General features: G+C 33.9%; 1 pseudogene; it reads left to right on the top strand.

Annotated features, from left to right (window-relative positions):
* Positions 1–501: 501 nt before the first annotated feature.
* Positions 502–10757, top strand: LOC115981655 (annotated as a pseudogene).
* The last annotated feature ends 4579 nt before the right edge of the window (positions 10758–15336 follow it).

Raw genomic sequence — 15336 nt, 5'->3', positions numbered from 1 at the left:
GTTCTATTTCGTTAGAATTAATTAAAAAATTCAAACATAAATGATTGTAATTTATTCTTGTAAAAAAATTGTAATTAACACATTTAGGTATTTCATCTTCATCAAAATTAAGTCTTAAATTACCAAAATAAATCAAATCAACAAATTCAAAAAAAAAAAAAAAAAGGTTTCAAAACACAACAAATACATATATTTGGTTGAATGTTTTGCCAACTTTATTTCCATCAATTTAAGCTTCAATAATAAGAAAAATGTATAAACCCCACCTCAACCCACAAAAGTCAATTCACGGTAATCCGTAATTGTGTTGTTAAAATCTGTGGGCTAAAATTTAAAAAGCCTTATTTGACGAAGCAACAACTTTTTTTTTTTTTTTAGAGAAACGACGAAGCAACAATCTAAACGACAATTCATTCCCGTACTCTAGTACGTACGACTACCATTTTTCACACAAAGACAAATTTGCGGGAAAAAAAACAAAACACTCATAAAATTGCAGAGATGAAGGTTGTGCTATTAGCAAAGCCAATTGCAGCCATAGCAATCACCCTGAGTAGCACCGTTGGGTTTGTGCTACTATCCCACTCACACCACCAACAATCTTCTCTAAAATCAAAGACCCATATACATTCAGTGGCTAACAATCGAAGCTTTATTGTTTGGCTACATGGTTTAGGGAGCTCAGGCCCAGCCGCAGCCAATGGACCCATCAAATCCCATTTCACTTCCCCAGAATTCAAAAGCACAGTCCGGTCTTTCCCTTCTGCTCCTTCCAAACCAGTCACTTGTTACCGTAAGTGCTTCTCCATTTTACATTTACTCAATCTTTCTTTGTTTTTTTTTTTTTTTACTTTTTTAATTTATTGTTTTTGGCTTGATAATAAAGTTTTTGACTTTAATTTCCTTTAAAAAAAAAAGTTTTTGACTTTAATTGTGACTCTACTTGTCTAGTATTACCGATACAACATGGATTAGGATTCCAAATTCGAATCAAGTTCGGAAAACATTTTATTTAGTATGGAGTATTATACGACAGGGATTAGGATTCCAAATTCGAACCAAGCTCGGAAAAAATTTATTAGTATTACGTAGAATAGAACTGGAATTCAAATTAACTATATAATAATCACAACTCATAACCTTTGTCTAATCAATAACATGGCTTCTTCCTCTTCTTCTCCTATGTTGTCGTTTTCGAAGTGTACCTTCATTGTTTGTATGATTTCTTGGTTCAAAAAACTCTTTACGCTGCCGAAGAAAAAGGAGTCTCCTGCTATTACTTGGGAGTTAGTGTTTGAGATTTTGAGTCGGACAACTTTGAAAGATATTGGAAGGTGCAGGCTAGTTTCAAAAGACTGGAACTTGCTAACTTATGATGCAAGTTTCATGCAAGAACATTCTAAAAAAACAAAAACGATTTCTGGATTTTTCATTCAGGGTTACACAAGAAAACCCGTTTCCGTGTTTGTTTCCATCAATGCTTTGGATTGTGACTCTAAACTCTCCCTTGACTTCTTGCCTGGTCCAGTACAGATTGAAGCCTCCACTAAACAAGGTATTCTGTTGTGCATGAAGAGTTCTGAAACAAGAAAATTGGGAGTACCTGAGTATTTTGTTTGCAAGCCGAGCACAAAACAATGGCAGCAGATACCAAATCCTAAAACACGGTACAAAACCAAAAGATGTGCAATGGTGGTGCTTAGAACAAATCCATTGCACTATAAAATTGTTCGGTTTTCAGAACCCAAGTTCTCGGGCATCAGAGACAACTCATGCTATTCTCTTTGGTGTGAGATTTTTGACTCGGCAACATGGGCATGGAAAAAATTAGAAGATACGGTAAGGTTTCCTGAGTACGAGTTCTTGAGACTTGAGCCTGCTGTGTCTGTTTGTGGTTCGTTTTATTGGCTTATGACTAACAACCAGGTATTCGCGTTTCATGAAGATACGGAAAGTTGGACCATATTTGATATCCCTAAAAGTTTGTGCAAGAGAAATTATTTTAGTTACATGAAACTTGTAGAGTACCAAGGGAACCTTGGGATGGTTTGCAAGGGTATTGATTTTATACAACTTTGGGTGATGGAGACAAAAACAATAAATTGGAGTGAGTGGAAAACAGTGAGCACTGGAGTGAAGGAATGGAGTACTTGTCCCACAGCCTTCTACAGTACTGACATTGCAGTCATGAAGGGCTGTTACAGTGTAATATTCTGCAACTTTAAACAGTGCAGTTCAAACGTGTTCAACATGCAGAGCTATCCAATAGAAATCCATCCGTTAGAAGTTTTCCCCTTTCAATCTGACTTAGAACCTGTTAGTTTGAAGATCAATGGTCGGAAGGAATATTTATCTATAGTTCTTTGTTGGATTTTCTTGTTTAGTATTAATTTTATTTTGTTGTTTCTTTTTTAGATGAGTAAAATTTTTATAAATCTATCGATGTGGTGGATATTTATAATGTTCTTTGTTTGAGTTTAAATTTGGATTTTAATTATCATTCATATTTGTAGAACTTTTTTTTTTTTGGGTGGTTTTGTCACGTTTGCTTATCTATATCAATCCTTGCTCAAAAAACGTTGTTAAAAGGCCTCAATGCTATCGAGTCAATCTACTATCTCAAGGTGGTGGACTTGCCTAGCTCAAATCTGTGCAGCCTTGCCTGTAGTTGGATAGTGCAATCTAGCAAGTGCTGATATTTGCGTAGCAATTTTTAATAAATAAGGGAATTTTATTGATCAAAAAAACAGAATTCCCAGGTATACCGGTGGTGTACTTGAGAAGCAGTACATCAACCTCTCAAATTGCAATGCTCTAACATATCTAATAAATTAGAGATATTTGCAATTAGAGAATCTATCATCCTGTTGTCCAGGGGTCTCAAGGCCATTATAGTTTCTGACTTAGTCAAATTTTTTATTTGGATTATTCAATGGATACTGTAAAGGGAGCATTGAGGTACGCTAATAACAACAAATTGAAATTAAAAAGTACAATTTGTTTTTAGTCACTAATGCACTTCTTGACATGAGATTCATCGCTTATAGAGTAGCAAGAAGTCACCCTAAGGAAACTGATGTAATGGCACAGTAAATTAGACTTTCAGAATTATGATTCTTGGTGGTACTGTTCATGTAAATTCTTCTATTCATACAATTTTTGCTGAAAACTTCAAATGAAAAGAAATAAAGACATAGATGCCATTTTCATTTGGTTTGTTGGTGGTCATTGTATTCTTAAAATATTCAATTCTGATTAACTTCTGATGTTGCATGTTGTAAATAGCGATAAAATAATTTTCTGGCAATGGCCTTTTCCTTTGTGAAAACATGGATTATTGATCTGTCTTTGGCTACCGTTTTATTACTAGAGGGATAAACATTTTGCTTCATTATCATAAAGTATAATTTTCATTTGTGTTTCATCGTCTTGGGTTGAATTTGTTGGCCTGTGGGTATCCTTTCTGTTTTTTCCTCATTGGTTCTTCTAGAAGACATATTCAGGGAGTTCAAGGTTTTCTGCATGGCATGTAAACCAAGTTTAGATGCAAAATTTTCACATCAAAGTTGAATAGCTGCTATAAGGTCATCCCTGGAAAATGCCCTTTGGTCTATGAATTAAAATGATGTTACTAAAAAAGATATTGTAACATAAATTCAGAGAAATGTCTAACCACTAAAAAGTTAAATAATCATTTCAAGTCTTTGGGATGTCCAACCATGCTGTTATTGTCCAATTGAAGTGTTGCTTTTTCATTATTCATTAGTTCCCTTCGATTATCTTTTGGCCTTATCATAGGGAGTATTGCTTTCTTGGTGTGGCTTTTTTTGCTTTGTATGTTAATAATGAGTAACATCAAGCTATAGAGCATGTATCAACATCGGCATAACAAGTCAAAGATTTACTCATTCTGATGAAGATGTTTTAATATTTTCTTCATTCTGTCTTTGCTTCTCCTTGTAGATGGTGCTGTGATGCCTTCATGGTTTGACATTCATCAGCTTCCTGTGACAGCTGTAAGTTATCCTTCCCTCTTTCTTTCTTTTTGTTTAAATGGTAAGTTACACGCATACGCTCAGGGTCTTGACTCTTGAACCTAAAAGCTACAACCCCACCTTCCACCATACTCTTACAAGGGAAGGTGATGTTATTTTGCTAGAGCTCATTAGCTTGTTTTTTACTGCTTAAATCTCTCATTGAGTTCAGTTTGCAGAATGATATATGCATATGAAATCAGTAAGTCTAAGTACACAAAGAATTTCACAACAAATTTCACATTTGTTGAGGTGGTAGTTCGTGATTGGTGTGCAATAAAGCGATGATAGTGGTGGTCCCATGTGGAAATAATGTTGCACCAATTATAATCTGCCACCGTAACAGGTTGCGAAATTAATTATGTCTATGGCATTGTTGATATCAAATTGAATTGAACCCAAGAACTTTTTTTTTTTGGTTTTGTTGGAAACAAGAGGCTCCTGATAAGGGATTTACTGGTAATTCTTGTATGAGGTAGAATTCTGTTCAATGGATTACTATTTACGTTGTGATAGTAGAATGGTAATTGTCTACTTGTAATATGCAGAACCTCGTTTATGATGGCTTTACTTATAAGTTCATCTGATGCTAATGCTTGATGATTGGCATCAGTCAAATTGACTTGGCACTTATTTATGCATGATCAAGTGGACCAAGGGTGGTCTTAATAGGAGTAGAGCCCAGCTAGCTTAACATCTGTCAGAGGTGCCCCAATCTTTTGATACAGTACTGTTAACTGAGTCAGAAAAATATTAAATAATGTCTTGAGATTTTCTGAAGGTCATACCATTCATGTTTGATTGCATTGTTGGCCTTCACTAGTACCAATCTGACACTGAACCAAATATATCGCACCACTAGTGCAAACGTACATCTCCACTTGAATCTTTTATGGATTGTCAGTTACTAGAATTTTTCAGTTGCTCTTGCTATGGTTAAAGTGATGTTGCAAGGCTTAAGGAATCTCCAGGAGAGGATTGTGAATTGCTTTGGTACAATACTAGTTGATATGTTAATTTGTTGCATTTATTGCAGACTATTTTGCTGACAGGAATTAGAATTCTTGAAAAGATGAAAGTGATGTGCTTAAAGTGATTCAGAATGTGCATGCAGTGATAGATAAGGAAATAGCTGCCGGCACAGATCCTAAATAATGTCTTTGTGTGTGGATTCAGTCAAGGAAGTCTCCCTCTTCTCTCCTTGCTCTTCAATACGGCCCCCCTTGCCACCCTCCTCTTCCACCCCCCCCCCCCCCCCCCCCCGGGTCCCCATTCCAGAAAAATGCATAAATAAATAATTAAATAAATGCACACAGCAAAACATCTTTACATCATTGATTTTAGTTAGTACTTATAATATGCAAATTTAAAAAACCCTTTTGCAAGTGCCTTGACATTGGCAAGTGTTCTGCAGTATTCAGTGGATGGGTTCCTTTTAGTTCGTCTATAGTAGAAAAAATTTCACCAAATGCAAAGAGGTTACTTTTCTTCAAAAAAAACTATGTTGCACGGACATGGATACGGGGATACAGCAATTTTTGAAAAATAAGGACACGACACGGCAGGGATATGGCGGTTAAATAATTAATTATATTTTATATTTAGGCATATTTTTAGACATAAAATATGTTTATGTGTAGAATTTAAATTATGTAAGAACTACAAATAAGTAAACTAACACCCAAAGTAGTACAACAATATACAATATTTAACTTTAATAAATAAATAAAATTATAGCAGGATACATTAAAACAAAAATCACTAAATTCATAATAAATATTATAATTTATAAGGCAAAACAAAAGGCTGACTAAAGAAATACATTAACTGTGAGAGTGGGATTAAAAAAAAAAAAAAAAAACGCCGAGAGAGAGAGGAGAAAAAAAAAAAAAACAGAGAGAGGAGGTTGGAGTCGTCGAACCTGTTGTCCACGCCGAGAGAGAGAGATCGCTGGAAGGGACAGGGCACGGCGTCACTCGACGTCTATGGAGCTCGTCGATCGGCCCGATCTAGCTTCAGCGAGGGACAGAGGGCAGCGGCAAAAAAAAAAACAGAGAGAGGAGGTCAGAGTCGTCGGACCTGTTGTCCATGCCGAGAGAGAGAGATCGCTGGAAGGGATAGGGCACGGCGTCACTCGACGTCTATGGAGCTCGCCGTGCGGCCCGATCTAGCTCCAGCGAGGGACAGAGGGCAGCGGCAGGGAGGGTGGGTTGAGAACTTGAGAGGTGGGTTTCTCAAAATGACTTCTCAGACTCAAAATCTATGATTTCTTTTTTTTTTTTTCTTCATTTCTGGCGTGTCAAACGCATCGGAGCCGCGTTGGCGCGTCTCGGAGAAACGGAAAAAAAAAAAAAAAAAAAAAAAAAAAAAAAAAAAAAAAAAAAAAAAAAGGACACTCACCGGACATCGGAATCCGGCAAGTCGTACCCATTCCGGTGTCCGACATCGACACAACGCCAAAAATGGCGTGTCCGTGCAACCTAGTCAAAAAACACTGTGATGTGGTTTTAGACTCTTTTCTTTATATATTTTTTTAGTATCTTCTTGACTTGCCATTTGGATGCATATGAAACAAAGATCTTAGCAAACATTTTGTAGATAGGTTCTCAATCATATCATTGAGGGATGGTCAAGCAATGGGATAGTGGTTGATGCATAGCGCATTTGAAAGAAAATAGGAAATAAAAGGATGGGATAGGAAACCTTGGGCTTCACTATGTAGGGGCATGGAATCACCACAAAGCCAAAGAAATTTTCATCGGAAGATTACCATTCCAAACACAATTTCGCAAACCATTCCTGGAGCCTCCTTTTAAAGATTGATTATGCTCCTTGCATCAGAGGTGTAATACATATGGTTCAATACTCACTTTGTCGTCTTGGCTGGGGGGGGGGGGGGGGGGTGTTGTGGGGCAGGTGGCGGGGAACGGGTTTGAGTAGTAGTGTAGGATTTCTAACCATAAAAAATATAAATATAAATATAAAAAATATAAAAAGAAGAAGAAGAAAGAAATCCTCACTGTCCTCCATCTTGACATATTCATCTCCTAGTTTAGTTATGGATTGTTGTGCATTTCTTTATAAATCAAATGTAATCTTGTTATTTGTAATGAGAATAATTGCTCATCTACAAGTTTCTCTACTGCATCAACTATGGTGTGGTGGCATAGATTTTAATTTGGTGATAGGTTGCAAATAAATAGTGCTGGATTGCTTGAAACTCATTCACTAAAACAACTTGTATGCATTGGCACTAACAACTTTGTAGACAAAGTTCAATGCCTGATGTTTGCAAGAGTTTACTTAGGTCTGAGGATCTACATGGCACCCTACTAGGACATTCTAGTCCAAGTAGTAGATCTTACTAGAATCACCCAACTGTATTTGCTAATTCTTCTCACTGTTATAGACAATCCCCTTTTTTAATATTCTTGGTGTTTTATGTGTACCAGTAGGCCCATCTAATTTAGATTCAACTAGTCATATCTACCACTAGGCCTATAACACCCCATAATTTTGATACCAATTTAATTATTATGCATAGATTATAAAGGAGGTCTACAATTAAATGGATTAAATTGATTTGGGCCGAAGATATTAAAAATAAAATAAATACTATGGGATATGAAGCCCAAGTGAGGTGGTATAAGTAAATATATGGGCCTTGATAACCCTAGCATTTTATCTTTTAAGTTACACGTGTATGTACATAAGAAGTTCATTTTTGTTTTCAGCCGCAACATAAGAGTGAGCTATTTCTTTTCTTCTCTACAGCTATGCACAATTATTTCAGGTATGGTTTGTGATGATGCCGAAACATCAACAGTAAGTCACACTGCCTCATGTGCTCGAAACAATACCTGCAAAATGAAATGAAAAGACCTCACAGAGAGCACCGGTGTGATGCCAACCAAATACCCTCCAAAAGTCAAGTTAGAACTTCTCACAACTCTAGAGTGCCAGAGCCGAGGTGAATTATGCGTACCTTCGTTTACGAGAGTCTTGAGTTTTTATAGTAGTAAAGGGTTGACCTCTCTTCCTTGGTTTAGAAGTCTTTTCCTTATAGAAGTCTCTATGAGTGTATTTTGCGAAACCCTTTCCTTGTAGGAGTTCTTTTGATTAGCACTGAGCGTTAGGCACAAGATATTTCCATATACAACATACGTGGAGGCCAAGTAGGGCCACGTCAGAACCGTCAGGCTCGCATAACCCCTTCTGCCTATTGGCGTCAACTTTCTATCTTCGCCCCAAGTTGACGCCGTCAGCTTGGAGCCGTAGACTCCATACTATTGCCATATGTCAGTGGATACAAGGTCGATAGGTTTGTCTAGAACGTCGCTCTATGCCTCTACATCAGTGGGTATATTTATAATTTTATCCTTATTAGTTTGTCTTGCTGTAATTTTAGAAGTTGAAAGATTTAGAGAGTTGGAATTATTCTATGGCTAACAATTGTCCCCATGCTTATAGGAAGACATGGGTCTGTGCATCTGTTATTTTGGTACCAAGTAAAACAATTGGCATTGGGTTCATGAATCTAAACCTATCACTATATTGATGGGAAAGCCGACCATGATGATTACAATATTATAATAGGAATCATTTATATATAGCCGTATGGTCCTCCATAGGCTTTGAAATTGATTACGTAAAAATAGTATGTATAGCCATATGGTCCTCCATAGGCTTTAAGATTGATTTGACAGTACTATAACATGTGGCTTCTACTTTGATTAATAGATATAAATATTAGGTTGATCAGATAGGTTTATATATCATGTGGCTTCTAAGGAATAGTAGAATATATGATGGCTTGACCTTTGGTAAAATGCTAGAGTTCTATAGAGTTGTAGTACAATCATGCCTATTAATGGATAGTAAAAATATGTGAAATAGAACAATTAGATTAAAGCTGAAAGTGAATTGGAGAGTTACGTAAATAAATGTAAAATTTTGGAAATATCAGTGTTGTCTAAGTATGAAAACAAATTTTAGTGGGAAATTCATGTATTGATGGACCTATTTTTGGTGTTGTTAGACTCTAATTCTACTGAATTGCGATTCAAGGGAGGTTGATTTCCTTTATTTTTGCAAGAGGTAAGTAGTGTTTACTAATTTTGGGGGTTTTTCCAAAACAATGTTGATTATTAAACTATTCTCTATCAAAGAAATATGTTGATATTCTATATATAAATTGATATTTTATAAATGTTTGAAGTGCACATTGACTATTCGTTTTATGAAAAACTTGTGGGACAACTTAAACTTATTTAAACTTGTATATATGAATATTCCTTTATATTGTTGAGAATTATGAATGGATTATTTTTGTAAGCATATTGAACATGTTTTGAAAACCTATGGCAAGTCATGATTAGAAGTTCAGTATGGTATTTAGTCATTAGCAAGGGACAATCATATTGCAGCTAGTCCTTAACAAGGGACGGTCCCTGGAAATGGGGACAATACACATTTGATAGCTCCTTAGCAATGGAGTATACTATTGAGGATCCAAAAAGGAAGCTCCTTAGCAAGGGAGTGCACATTTAGGTTCTAAAGGAGCCATCCTTAAGAAAAGGGATGAAAATGAGGTTCTAGTCCTAAAAGGAGACAACACAACCCTATCAACGGGGCGTAAACGTTAACCACAAGAAAAGCCTAGAGATTTGTTTATATGATGGTATTGAAATATATATATATATATATATATATATATATATATATATATATTATGATGGCTCACAATGTAAAGATTTTTTTTTTTTTTTATGTGAAATATTTGATAATACAATATTGATGAGTTACAAGTTATGAATTTGTTGTAAGAATTATTTATTTGAAATGTTTGTTCCCACACCTTGATATTAGTGAATTCCATTTATTGAGTTATCTCACCTCCCTTTATTTCATCTTACATATATATTAGAGGAATTATTGGAGTAAAAACTCTTGGAAGACAACAGTTATGAAGTATTTTGTGGAATTAAGGATTTTATCATGATTTTTATGGCATTAAACATTGTATTAGAGAATTATTTTGAGGATGTTTTGTCTTTAGTGGATTAGAGCTCTGATATTTGTGAAGAGGTTTTAGGTTGCTGGTTTCTATTATTTAATATTTTTTTTATGGATTATTCAGATTAAATAGACTTTTATTGCTTATGATTTTGGGGCGTTACAAGGCCCCACTGCCATTGACGCATAACTGGATAATTTGGAAACTAACACTTTAAGTTAGAAGGCTGTAAGACAAATTTGTATTAATTCTATATTTAGATTTGCATGTAACTCTTCAATTTACTTGTGTTTTGGTTATGAATCTGAATGTATGTGCAGACACCTATTTTGTGGTCCCATGGAATGGCTGACAGAATTGTATTGTTTGACGCTGGACAAGCTGGTCCTCCTTTCCTTGTAGAAGTTGGTGTTAGCTGTGAGTTTAATGTAATTCATCCTACTATTGCAATATTTTCTTAAATTCTTTCTTGATTTTGTTTAGGACTCTTGAAAATCTTTTATTCACAGGCTTATCCTGGTCTTGGCCATTCAATAATCAACGAAGAGCTGCAGTACTTGGAATCATGGATAAAGACACGTATTTCGGGTTCTTCTTAAAGACTTGGGTGGAACTAGTCCTGTTATATGCATTGGTCTTTGATTTTTGATTTGTCATACTACATAACGAAACTTGAAAATTTTCAAGTTACTTCACAATTCACATATAATGATGAACCTAAATCTAAAAGCTATTTTAAATTACTTTTGTTTAAGGCAAATTCAGACTGCTGAAATTGATGGTGGAGAAAAACAGAAGATGCTATTTAACCGAGACATTAGTTTGTCATTAAATTAAGTGGCACTAAAATAAAATTTTCCAAGGAAGTCTCATGGAAATTGACTTGATTCGCAGTAGTTATCTTCCAAAGAAGAAGAAAGGGGATTAAGAACACAGCCTAGGGAGAAAGTAGAGGAATTTGCATCAATGTTAAAAGTACCAATATGTTAACATGGTTGCCTAGTATTTATACTAGGATTCTTCTAAGTCTAGTTTCAAGAAAAGCTCAAAATTTGGTTCTCTAATCAATTAACCATTTGTACAACAATTTGTAAATTGACTTGTCAAATTATCTTGCACTTGGTTCTTGATCCTACTTTTATTTATACAAGCGGCCAGTAGTAGTACAAGAATTTGATTCTGGATTTCATAGCAGTTCCGTTTGAGAAAAGAACCTAAAAGAACTGATATTGGAACTTTTGATTCTCTCCTTGTAGACATTGAGAAGATGTACATTAGTCAAATATACAAGTGTCCAGGCAATCTTTTCCTATCAGTATAATAACATTTTCATAATTTATTTTAAAAAAAAAAACATTAATTCCTTTTTCTTTTTTCTTTTTTTTTTTAGAAACATTAATTCATACGGGAACTTACTGGTCGAGTAGAACTGATATAGGTGGCTGACTACAAAACTTGACTTGTAAACTTTTACATGCCTCCTTTGGAAGTATTAATTCGTAAATCGATGGAAGCTTAATAAGAACATTGAGGTGACTGTAAAAAACCCAATCAGACAGAATTATGAGCATCCAAGAAATCCTTTATTATTTTTCTCATCTTAGTTTTAATATTATTTTCAATATTTACAAAGAAAAATCATTTTCAAAATTAATATAAAATTCTTTTTATTAATTTAGAATAAAAATTATCTGTCACCAAAAATTAAATTAAAAAGAAATGCAAGTAAAAATCAAGAGCTAGTCCAGTAGAACAAATACCTGATTATCAAAGGGGTGCATAGCCTCTAGACCTTTGGCTTAGGGAATGAGTTCACCATCAATTTCTATGCAGGGGATGTGAGCAATCTTGCTTAACTCCTTCTTCCTTTGCATTCATATTTTCAATGTAGGGCATTCTTTGATCCGTAGGTGAGAAATGGAGGCAGGCAACCCCTCCTCTGGCATGTGCTTCAGCTCAGGGCAGTCTATGATCCCCAATCATTGAAGAGAGGTAAGATGTTGAAGCCCTTTCTTGTCCAATGATCTCAAATTTTGAAATCTAACAATGCTAAGTTGTGTAAGACTTGTTGGCAGTAAATCCTCATCTGGAAAGGACTCCACATCCCGGCAATCACCAGCAATATTAGACAATAATAATGATGTAAGCTTGAGAAAATACATGCAACGGAAACAGCATATACCACCTCGTCAAGCTCAACTTGGCCTTCCAACAACTGGCAATTCGGTGAATGACCAATACCATAAAATAACCCCTTTGCCTCAAACACAGATTTTGTAGTAAAATTCCAGACATCTGGCCTTTTGTATTGCTAACAATATCCATGGTCTCTGTATTGAAGTGCCCGGTGATATTTGGATTGTTGTACAGTCTGAAACATTCAAGATAATCAACCTGTTAAGCAAACATTCAGGTCAGGGAGTTGAAAGGCAAAGCTCACCTACAAGTTGTTCATTAGTACATAATTCACCAGCAAAAAGGCAGCCAACAGAAGAAAAAAAAAATATGACCATCACTAACTGAAACTTTTTAGCCACTACTAAGAAATTGACAGTGGCATTATAATTAGTGTTAAGGCAGAGGGTCATTGCAAGTCCCACAAGACACTTGTAGGTTTAAACAATGGCATAAATGAGATTTAACATTCTTTGAAGTGGCTTTTAGTAGAAAATTTAAATGATAGAAATTATAGCATGGCAATTGAGGTAAAAATATGAACGTTCTATGGTGAGCATCATTATAAAGTTTGTGTAAGAAAGACTACCTTTCTACACTTTACAATGCACTACCATCTGCTACATGCGATATTAATAATTTAGAAATGATCAAAATCAATCATGTCAACAATAGACAAATTCAAGAATGAGATACTATAATCTAATTGGCGTTATTTGATACCCCCAACCGCATAGGTATCAATAAGCCACAATGTCCCTCTTTTTATAATCCTTGCACCCAGTGGCACAATTATCGATAGGTACACTTAAATCCTAAATTGTCAAATTTGATCTCTATCCAAAAAAAAGTGTCAAATTTGATCTCTCAATTATCTTTTTTTTTTCTTCTTTGCTAACAATGGACCGAAATGTACGAGAGAAAGGGATTCTCAGAAGACATGCAAGACCCAATTCATCAAGACCAAAATGTAAATAGAAAGTATGTCATGTTCTTCAAAATCCATTTAAAACAACACCTTCCCAAATTTTTACTACAAATTGATCATTTAATATCATACGAATCTATTTAAAAACTTATACAATTCAATTTCAAGTATATATATATATATATATATATTATACATAGATAAATCAAGCTCTCATATTCATGAACAAATTATTATGTTTGAGCTTGATTCATTTAATAATTGAATCTAAACTTAGGCTTGAGTTTGACTCGTTTGCTAAACAAACGAATTTAAATAAGCATTTTTCTTAGCTGAGTTCAAACTGTTCATAAATAACTTAGTTCATAAACAACCCTGCCATTAATCTCTAAATTAATCAAAATAGTTTCAAACATATAGGGTGCAAAATCAAAATAAATACAAATATAGAAAGATGTCCTTGGGTTGCCAATCTCATACTTAATTTTGTAACTTTGTAAGGGAGCAGCAAATCGTAATGAAACATAACATTTGGGGATCTATATATTAAAAAAAATGAAACTTAAGAAGATAAAATCAAAATTTTAGGTTGTTGTAATTATTACTAGTCGCGAACCCACGTGTTGCGCATGATAATTATTTTTATGGTGGTTTTATTAAATTTTTTTTTACAATTTAAACTAATCTAATAATGAGTAATGTATTTCGTAATTATATTTTTATTTATTATAGGAACAATCATAAATGTAATATAGGAACAATCTAAAACACCAAAAAAACGTAAACTAAAAAAAAATTAATAAACTTAACAATGATTAATTGAACCAATATTAGGATAAAATTTTGTTTTTGATAATCTATTAAGGTTATTTTCTTTGTAGAAATTATAATTTCGACCGCCCAAAACATATTATCAAATAAAAAATTATTAGCAAAATCTAAGAATTAAATTTCTATACATGCATTGTTATACAATAATAATAATAATAATAAAATTGCAAAAGTTAAAATTTGTCTTATCCAATTATTTTCGTTTGGCTAACCTTTGCTTTTCTTTAAATAAATGGCATTATAGAGTACTTCTAATACAACTATTAAGAGTACTTTGTCCACCACAAAGGATTAGAAAATAAACAAAAATTAATAAAGTCTCATAGTTTAACATCTAAATTGAGCACTATAAAAAATCATGCTATGTAACAGAATAAATACCAAATTATCCAAATCATGCTATGTAATAGAATAATATTATATTTTTATATGCTATATTTAATTCTTTAGAATGCAATAGGATAACATTTAAAAAAAAAAAAACACAACAACAACAACAGCAATTTAAAAAGCAAAACTAAATCACAATTTTAAAAACAAAACTAAATCACAATTTTAAAAACCAAACTAAATCGCATTAACCCAAAATAGAGTTTTAAAGAATATAACAAATTATCAACTTAAAGTAAAGATGCAAGAAAAATAAAAAAATCCACCAAAAAATTTAGAGAGAGAGAGAGAGAGAGGGGACCTTTTTTTTTTTTTTGTGAGGGAAAACTATGCATAGAATAGAAGAGATAGTGACAAATTTATAGTAAGAGGGTGTGAATTAGAAGAGACAAAAATAAAGGAAAATGAAAAGAAAGAGGAAGAATGATATTAATGTATAGGGTAGTGGGGAGATGAAAAGGTAAGGGAGGGAGAAAGATTAAAGTAGTGGAGAGGGAGAGAGAAAGGTTGGAGAAGTATAAATATTAAAAAAATAAATGTTAAAAACAATTATAAGAAAATTGGGGGGAAAAAAACCCTAAAACTTGAAAGTGAAAAGGTTTTGAGTTGAGTTTGATTGTGGAACTAAATAAATAAGAGGTGAGCTGGATTAATTATACAGATTTATTATAGGGTGATAGTGGAAGTAAATAAATAAGTCGTGGACTACATTTATTAAAGGGTGATATTGGAAGTAAATAAATAAGTAATGGACTATATTTATAGAGCTGAAAATTGTAAAAACCATTTTAAAATTGTAGGACAAATTATATTTTAAAAAAAGAAAAAGAAAAAAAAGAATGACATGACAACTGATGTGGCGCAACGTGAGAGCAGCAGTATTAAACGCTATACTTCAGCTTTTAGTAATATATAGATGAATGATTATCCATACGGGTATTCTTCACTATTGGGCTGGTCTT

Source organism: Quercus lobata, chromosome 3 (assembly GCF_001633185.2).
Source record: "Quercus lobata isolate SW786 chromosome 3, ValleyOak3.0 Primary Assembly, whole genome shotgun sequence".
Lineage (NCBI taxonomy): Eukaryota > Viridiplantae > Streptophyta > Magnoliopsida > Fagales > Fagaceae > Quercus > Quercus lobata.
This window is presented reverse-complemented; position numbering and strand designations above follow the sequence as displayed.